Here is a 6,886-nt window from a genome sequence, read left to right on the forward strand (position 1 = left end):
ATAAAATCAGATGCCACATCATTTGAAACAATTCTTGTGGTTTTGATGTATATTGTGGTAAGATCCCATTCATTCATTGTTCACACTCCATAACAGTAGGAGGCAGCAGCAGCAGGACTGTCAGTATCCCCCCACCAGTGAACAAAGAAACAGGAAGTGGTTGCACAGTTAGCAGACAGAACATGTTTCTGTGTGTTTTTATACTTTCTCTGGATGTCAGATGTGAACAAAACAGTTTATGGTTGTAGTTTGATTCACTTAGTTTCACTTGAAATCTCTGTTGGGCTGTTAGTCAGTTACAGACAGGCTGATTTATAAAAAATGATGTGATGTTCAGTTAGCTTTTTGTGAGCAAATACAGCCATGCATTATGGGAAACATGAGCAGTCTTTTGTAGAAATAAAATGTTAAATCTGTGTCAGTCCACAGATCAGTTTCCTCTGTATTCAGATGTTGTAGCATCACCCCAGCCTCTGTAGCCTCTGGTTTAGTTAGCTTATAGCCTGTTAGCACCATGAATGTACTCAGTATGTGTGCGAGTGATTCCCCCCTCAGTGATGTGTACAACTCATACTTACCTGGCAGGGGAGATACCATGATCATGAAGGTGGTTCACCCAGGGCGAGGCTCAGCCATTGCACTCTGGCTGTGCTGACCTTTGCGAATTCCCCAAATGTGGGAATCTCGACTGCATAATTTCTGGTAGTGGGGGACTGCGTTCGCGCTCTCCCCTGATCAACTTGTTCAAAAAGAAATATTTAATTTTCATTTATGTGTTTATCTGGCTATTAACTCTTCAAATTCAAAATAATCAGCTACTGAAATGCTTAGATAAGATATCTTGATTTGGGCAATCTATTTTTAAATAAGCTTTAAGTTTTAAATCCAAATTAATATTCAGAAGATGTTCAGTACAGGAAAGAATATGAAATTAGTCTGCTCCTTCTGCTGTAATCTTACAAGGCCACTTATATTTCTGTAAAAGGCTCAGTTAAAATGCAACAACACCCCCCTCCCCAACTCTGAAGCTTTAACAATGAGCTCACAGCTCTGTAGTTCACCGTCTCTGCAGAAATGAACAGAGATGAGGGGAAGGTCTTCTGTGAAAGAGTCCTGTGTTTAAACTCTGCATCACAGCCTGAGTCTAATGCACAGTTCAAACACATCAAGTTGTATTCAGATAATTGTCATAGAAATAACTGCAGTTAACAATTTCATAATTCACCTAAACTCTATAAAGAATAACAGCTCTTTAATGTGTCTTTTGGACTCTCTAAACAAAGACTACACAGGACAGATGTGACATGCTAACAGTTGGAGGCAGAAATTAAACAAGATGGCTCCATTAAAAGGTTGTAATCTCTATCAGTCTGTCACCTATCATACTGTGGAAAACTGGAAATAGGACATTTCTGTTGAGTTCCCCTCTGCGGTTTTCATACATGTAAGTGGATATGATGATGCAAACATTATCACATTTATGTCTGATAATAATGATTACATGATTGGCTAATTGTTACACATCTGTTTTACTCAGAGTACCTTTTTCCTTCTTTTTTTCAGACACTGACACAGAGGCAGAGAGAAAAATCTTCACAGAAATCACATGTGGACGTACACAAGGTGAGTAGGTGGTCGCTCAGTGAGTCCATCAGACATTTTCTGTCATATGAATGTGTTCACATGTGTGCCAGAATACCACAGACGGTGTATCCACTTGTGATGAGATTGCATAGGATACATATTTATACGGAGTCTAAACACAGCCTGTTGGTCGGGTTCAACAAACGTCAGAATTCATTCAGTCCTTTCCTCTAATGTAGTTACACCCTGACAAACACAGTGCACAATGTGTATAAACTGCATTGCATGATTGCAGGGTTTCTCAGGTAGTAAATACTAATAATGTACATATTTAGGCTACATTTTACATAAATTTTCTGTCAAAAATTCTGCTGTTCACATCCATAGTCGTCTTATTGGTGCACAGACAGAGTGACTTCTGTCTCATCCCACATCATTTTAAGTCACTGTTTGGTGTGTTGAAATATTTTTTTATTGCATCACAGATTTTTAGAAAGAATGTTTAGAAGATTTTTATGAAAATTATCATTTTCTGTATAGCAGCACTCGTACAATTTTATTCCCATCGTTCAACATCAATTCATTCTCTGAAATAGATCATTTAACATCTTTAATTTTGTTGAAAACTCAGTGTCATTTTATAAAATAGATCAACAGTCATGTGGCCAGTTTACTATGAACATTAAACTGAGGTTGAGGATGTGAAAGTATTGTGTATTTAAAGTTAACATCGGGAGCATCTATAATGGATGGATCAGATGTTTATTTCCTGGTTGAATTCTGCAGTTACCTCTGTTCTCCACCAGAGACCGATAGAGCTCTGTAAGCTGGTGTGGTTTTACAGCCTGAAAAAAACATCTACATGACTTTTTCTTAGTTTCTTCATACATGAAGACTTAAAATCAGAAGCCACATCATTTGAAACAATTCTTGTGGTTTTAATGTATATTGTGGTAAGATCCCATTCATTCATTGTTCACACTCCATAACAGTAGGAGGCAGCAGCAGCAGGACTGTCAGTATCCCCCCACCAGTGAACAAAGAAACAGGAAGTGGTTGCACAGTTAGCAGACAGAACATGTTTCTGTGTGTTTTTATACTTTCTCTGGATGTCAGATGTGAACAAAACAGTTTGTGATTGTAGTTTGATTCACTTAGTTTCACTTGAAATCTCTGTTGGGCTGTTAGTCAGTTACAGACAGGCTGATTTATAAAAAATGATGTGATGTTCAGTTAGCTTTTTGTGAGCAAATACAGCCGTGCATTATGGGAAACATCTTTTATTTTACACTGTCTTTTATAGAAATAAAATATTAAAAATCAGTGTCAGTCCACAGATCAGTTTCCTCTGTATTCAGATGTTGTAGCATCATCCCAGCCTCTGTAGCCTCTGGTTTAGTTAGCTTATAGCCTGTTAGCACCATGAATGTACTCAGTATGTGTGCGAGTGATTCCCCCCTCAGTGATGTGTACAACTCATACTTACCTGGCAGGGGAGATACCATGATCATGAAGGTGGTTCACCCAGGGCGAGGCTCAGCCATTGCACTCCGGCTGTGCTGACCCCTGCGAATTCCCCAAATGTGGGAATCTCGACTGCATAATTTCTGGTAGTGGGGGACTGCGTTCGCGCTCTCCCCTGATCAACTTGTTTAAAGAAAAAATACCTGCTTCTGTACCCATAGCAGACATCATGACAGTCCTTACTAATTCTTGCAACTTTGAACAGGTTTCAGAGCAAGTGCTGAGGTTATGTTAAATTTGTTAAGCATTAACTATAACACATTTGTCACAGTACTAACTTTAGAAGTTGTTTTTTCTTTGTACTTATTTTAATGTCATAAATGGATGTAGCTGTAGAACCTCTTAATGTCTACAGCATTTCAGTCAGGCTGAGGTCTGGACTCTGACTGGACCATTGCAACACCTTGATTCTTTTCTTTTTCACACATTCTGCTGTAGATCTGCTGCTGTGTTTGGGATCTTTGTCCTGTTGATGAGCCAGTTTCAGCCCAGCTTTAGCTGTGGGACAGATGGCCTCACATCTGACTCCAGAATACTTTGGGATCCAGAGGAGTTCATGGTGGACTCAATGACTGCAAGGTGCCCAGGTCCTGTGGCTGCAGAACCAGCCCAGATCATCAGCCCTCCACCACCGTGCTTGACAGTTGGTATGAGATGTTTGTGCTGATATGCTGTGTTTGTTTTTCTCCAAACGTGCTGCTGTGCATTATGACCAAACATCTCCAGAAGTCTTGTGGTTTGTTCAGATGTAACTTTACAAACCTAAGATGAGGTTTTATCCTTCAACCCTTCCAAACAAGCCATATTTGTTCAGACTGGATTTTTGGACATCCCTAGATTAGACCATGTGGTGCAGTAATGTCCACATCGGGTCCTTGAGGGCCGCTCTCATCCAGGTTTTAGATGTTTCCCTGCTTCAGTGCACCGGATTCAGATCAATGCATCATTAGCAGGCTTGTGCAGAACCAAACACTCTTTTGGAGAAATCCATTTAATCTGAATCAGGTGTTTTGAAGCAGGGAAACATCTAAAACCTGCAGGACAGCGGCCCTCGAGGACCGGATGTGGACATCCCTGGATTAGACCATGTAATGACTCCACATTTCCAAAGAATGGCTGCTATGTCATCCCGACAGAGGCATCCTCCATCATGTGTCATTCTAGAGAAAAGTTAAGATGATCTCTAAGAACAGATTTGAAGGGATTTACCTCTAAGTCCAGCATGCACCCTAAAGGAGCTCGACTTTATGCCAGTGATGCAGACGCAACTCTTGCTTTGGCTGTACAAGGACCCCATAGTCCATAACTCCAACTCCCCAAATAGAACCCCAGAGGGGGTCATAAGTTCACAAAACACAAGATCAAAACCATCCTTTTGGAGTTGCATGTAAACATGTTAGTCCAACTTACAAAATCAAAGCACTCAACGTCAGACTGTGGGTGAAGAAACACAAGCATCCTTTTATAAAAACAGCAAAGCACACAAAGACAGACCTGTCAAGATGGGCCCGGGGTACCTCGTATGAACTCTGCAGAAACACGGCCGAGTTCTCTGGACACCAGCTCATCTCAGATGAACAGAAAGGCAGAGGACATGTGTTCTGTGGTCAGATGAGTCCATGTTTCAGCTGCTCTTCAGATAGAACTGACATCTGCTTCTACAAAGATGAGAAAGAGCATCCAGGCTGTTATCAGAGAAAGGTGCAGAAGCCAGCGTCTGTGATGCATGACTTCAAAGAGGAGAATCGGACAACAGCAGCTGAAATCTTGAAAAAAGATCTTGAAATCTGAAATCTTGAAAGAATGGACACAGATTCCTCTGAAGAAAAAGTGTCCTTTTTAAAAGGAAGCTGTTGGAACACAATGGGAGACATGACTCAATCACAGCTTTTTTTTAGCATGTTGCTGGCAACAAATTTAAGATTTATTTTTATTTTTTAAATGAAATTAAGTCGGTCTGAAAGACATTAAATTATTTCCCTTTTACTTGTATCTGTTAAATAAAGGTTCAAACAAATGAACTGATTACAGATTTAAGTTTAAGTTGGATTTTATAAAAACCTCACAGCCTTCTGAAGGGAGTTTGTGATGTTTTTATATACAGCACCATTAATGAGCTCGTGTGCAGTCTCGGCTCATATCGCTGGGTTCATACAGCTGTATCATACTCATGTTACAGAGTTTTATCCCCATCTTTATCAATAACATTTTCTTCATCAACAATATAATCAGTCTGGCCACCATGGCTCAGTTGGGAGTGAGGCAGTTATTTGTGGTTGTCTGGCCTGTTTTATGTCTGTCACATGTGGGCGTTTAGAACCGGTTTAAGAGACCGTGGGCTGGCACCTGGGTCGTCTGTGCGTGGAAGATGAATGTCAAATGGTGAAGATAATATTAGAAATTAGACTTTGCTTATGTTTATTTGCAACAATAGTTCAGCTTCTTTATCCCCCTTTTGATCTTTATAATGTCCTTTAAACATAGATGTATTTTCTTATTTTAAATCAGATGTTCATCATATTGAAAGATTTTGTGTCCCATAAGTTAGCAGAAGATATGATGACGCAATGCAGATCCTGCTCCAAAATGCACAGAAACAAATGGGTAATAACCAGAATTATTACTATTATTCAATAGCTAAGGTTACCAGGCCTTTTTTAGAGGTAGGCTCTTTACATCTGTTTACATCCATCCCCCGACTAATTTACTGAAAGTAGATCAGATATAACGGCGCTTTGCACTCTTTGCAAAATGGTCCAACTTCTCTGTGTGAATATCTAAAAAGAAACTCTGACCTCAGAACAACGTGACAGCAGCCCACATATTTATGACAGCGAGTTGCGTCCAATTGTTGTTTGAATCAGTGCCTCAGAGTCGTCGTTCCCTGACTTACCTGCTGTGTTTAAAACAAACTCAAGTGTTAGCTAGCGTAAGAAAAAGGAAACGCTGCTGCTTGGGGTCACGTTGCAGTTTATACACAAGCTCGGCAGTTAAATGAATTTTAGTTTTGTTTTCAGTTATGATGATCATGAAAACAAGATAATCAGCGTAAAACGATAATTGTGCTGCTGTCCGTCTCACAGTGATTCTCCCGTTTTGCCTTCTGCCATAAAAGCAGCTCACAGCAGCACACTTCTACCACTAAAGACCAAACGGACTCTGTGTGGATGTTCAGTTCAGCTTGAGTCAACATGACAGACGGAGACAGTTTGTCAATGAGCTGTTTAGAGGAAATAAGAGTCATAATAATTTACAGAAACTTTCACATAGGTGTACCTCTGGTCCTCAGATCATGGACGGTTGCTCAGTGCAGATATTAAGAGCTCCAGACCTCCCATCTGTACCTGTGCAGGCCTTCATGATCACAAACACTCAGTCGTCCTCCACCAATAAACCTGTAGGACTGAGCGATGTGGCCAAAAAGGAAAATCTCAGTATTTTGGGCTGTATTGTGACACACAAGCAATATCTGTATTTGGAAATCTCATCTAAATCACTGTATAAATGTTAAGTTTAAATGACTCCAGTTTGATTCAAGTACACACTTGTGTTGGGGAAAAAATCACAGTGAAGTTATATTTATCAGCTTTTTATTTTGAGCCAGGCAGCTCCTCTCAGAAGCTTTTAACAAATTAAAATAAATGATAACATCTCTCAGCTGCTGAGGCCTGGTTCTCTGAGACTTTTATCCAAAAACGGGTCAAAGCAACAAAAAAGGGCATTTTTCTTCTAAAGGGCCCTTTTTTCTGATGGATCGTGTTGGTTACAACAGACCACA

The 6,886-nt window shown here is 40.1% G+C and overlaps 2 non-coding genes across 2 annotated transcripts; both read left to right on the forward strand.

The window, feature by feature from the left end:
• Window positions 1–570: 570 nt before the first annotated feature.
• On the forward strand, window positions 571–734 carry LOC140314872 (U1 spliceosomal RNA). The gene has a single exon (XR_011917201.1). It is a non-coding gene; the product is annotated as a U1 spliceosomal RNA (small nuclear RNA).
• Window positions 735–3,062: 2,328 nt separating this feature from the next.
• On the forward strand, window positions 3,063–3,226 carry LOC140314848 (U1 spliceosomal RNA). Its single transcript, XR_011917179.1, has one exon. It is a non-coding gene; the product is annotated as a U1 spliceosomal RNA (small nuclear RNA).
• Window positions 3,227–6,886: the final 3,660 nt, after the last annotated feature.

The sequence above is a fragment of the Leuresthes tenuis genome, unplaced genomic scaffold (assembly GCF_036924035.1).
Source record: "Leuresthes tenuis unplaced genomic scaffold, fLeuTen1.0.hap1 SCAF_9, whole genome shotgun sequence".
NCBI lineage: Eukaryota > Metazoa > Chordata > Actinopteri > Atheriniformes > Atherinopsidae > Leuresthes > Leuresthes tenuis.